This window comes from Thalia democratica, chromosome 2, assembly GCF_965202585.1.
Source record: "Thalia democratica chromosome 2, ktThaDemo2.hap1.1, whole genome shotgun sequence".
NCBI classification, from domain to species: domain Eukaryota; kingdom Metazoa; phylum Chordata; class Thaliacea; order Salpida; family Salpidae; genus Thalia; species Thalia democratica.
In genome coordinates, this window is record NC_139166.1 from 70,357,194 (window position 1) to 70,360,090 (window position 2,897).

Here is a 2,897-nt window from a genome sequence, read left to right on the forward strand (position 1 = left end):
GTTTACTTTAAAATTGACTAAACACCTTTTTTCTTCTGATGTTAAATTACCTGTATATTTTGTTAGATAATTTTCAATAGATATTAGTTACAACAAACTCAAGTTAACATATTACGTTTTGAAATACACATACTTATTTCAAATTAGTAAATCTTTACATTAGTAAAAATATTATATGTATAATACGTATTTGTTTAAATATAAACATCAACTCAACTTTTAAACTTAAGGTTTTAATTACTTACTACATTTATAATTTTGTGGAACGTTTTAGGTAAATACAAAAATGTTGTAAGTTGGACTTCTTTTTGAAAATTAAAACGACTTGTATCAACCGAATAACTAAAATTATAATTAACTTAATTTTATATTGGATTAAGATTCCTTTTAGTTGATTATTCCGTAAAGTTTTAACACAACTAAAGATAATAAGAAGTTATAATAAAACTTAGAAAATGTTATTAAAATGCAAGTTTCTAATCTACTAAAGTTAATATAACTTAGCTGTTTTTGTTTTATAAAAGCAAAGTAAATACCTTCGTTAAAATCAGCCCTATTTTCTTCATATCGTTCTAGAGATTTTTCTTTTGCATGTTTTAGAAAACGATTACCGCTTTGTAAATTTGACATTTTTCTATGCTTCTTTAAATTAATTGAATTAATTCTGTAATAACTTAACAGTGTAGCATAATTTTACTATAAGGTATACATAATGTTTCTTGCTTACTAACTATTGCTCAAGGAAATATATTTAATTAGTTGTTAACAATAAATACTTTTTTTAATCAACAAGGTTTTTCTTCTAAATTTTTACTTTTAGTTTAAGTTTTATATTACTAGAAATATCAATTTAATTTTAAAACTTTATAACATAAAAGATATTATATACAAAAAATAAAAGTAAGATATGTAGTTTATTAATCTCAAAACTAATTAACCTCTACAAACCAAGGAAATTTTGTAATCAATTTTAGGTACCAATTTTAGGTATTTATTTCAGTTAGGTACCGATTATAAAACCATAGGTAATGACCGGATCCGTTTTATTTTAGTAAGTTATTTCTAAACTAAAAACTTTCTCTAAGTAGTGACTTTTTTTTGTTTAGTTATCTTAAGTGTTGTGTAAAAAAATATTCTTTGAACATAGAATACTATGTGTTAAACTGAAGCTAACTTCTTTACTCGACTTTTTTATAAAACAAGAAATTGTTAATAAAGTTTTAATAGTGTTTATAAGTAATTTATTTTCATTTCTTAAGATTTAAATTGTTGTATAACAACAAAGACCAATAAAATTACTAACATAGAAACAATAGATTTATTTACTAATTACTCGTTTTAACCTTTTATGTTACATATAGATTTAATTTTTATCCAAAAAAAAGTCTTTTAAAATTCAACTTTAACTTAGGTATGTACTGTGATTTATCTATACAATCTTATATCCACATAGTTTCTTTAGTTTTAGTATTAACATTAAACATTTGTTAAAACTTACAAGCAGCTAGAAAAAAATAACTTTGTCGATTTTTATATCATACAGAAAAGCAACAATAAAAATAAATAAAAGTATACCTTATTTTGTAAATAATAAAAATACCGGATTTTATTCATTTTGTATTTATACAAAAATTAGTCTAAGAGCGTATTATTAATGATAAATAAGTGAAACAAACTGTTACATCGAGCTTTATCAAAAATTTTAAAACAACAAAACCTTTAATCTGGTAAAATAAAACAAGTTAAAATATAAAACTATTGCTCACTTTCGTCTAAGTAAAATTTAAACTATATTAAACTTAACAAAAAAACTTATTAAAAATTAAAAAAAGATTTAAATAATATAAAAACAAGTAAAATAATGTGATTATTGAATAAAAGTTCTTCTTAAAATATTATTAATAAAAATATTTTTTCCCTACGCCTTCCCCTTACAGATTATAAGTTGTTATATATAAATTTTGTAAATGTGGAATCTTTTATAGTTTATGCATAAGTTTTTATATGAGAACTTATTTCGCTTTGTTTTTCGTGCATACTAAATTATAATTGATCATACAGGACTATTTATTTGTAATTTTTTACTATGTTATATTTAGTTTTATAAATCACATTGAATGTAATTTGTTTGTTTCTTTTCTCATGTGTATTATTAAAGCGGCTCAGGTTTTAATGCTCGAGTCCATCTTCGCACAATAAACTTCATGTAATAATAATATCACAGTGGGTCGCAACTGTACAATTATTACATCACAGTAGATCTCAACAATACAATTATCACATCACAGTACATCTCAACAATACAACTATCACATCACAACAGGTTGCAACAATACAACTATTCCATCACAGTAGATTGGAAATATACAACTATCACATCACAGTAGATTAGATATATACAATTATTACATCACAGTAGATTGAAATAATACAATTATCACATCATTGTAGATTGGAACAGTACAATCACAACATTTTAGTAGATCTAAAATATACAACTATCACTACACAGTAGATCGCAAAGTATTGCTTAAAAAAAATTGTACTATAGTAAAAACAAAATAAAGCCTTGTATACAATTTAAAGCTACAAAAATTTAGCTAACTTTAGCTTTGGAGTTGTTTAGTAAGTTGAATGTATATTTGTTACTGTAAATTTATACAACATTTGAAAAACTAACTGAAATTAAATTCACTATAAAAATAAGACTAACACTGAACAGTTTGTAAATATATTTTGATAAAATTCTATTTTTAGTAAAAAACTATAGTTACAGATGTTTCACTAAAACTTGATTATGTCAATAGTAATTATTAGCTATAGTTTAAAGGTTTGTTCAAAAAGTTTATTTTAATTATTATCCACTTAACAGAGATGTCTGTTATTTAGTTAAAAAA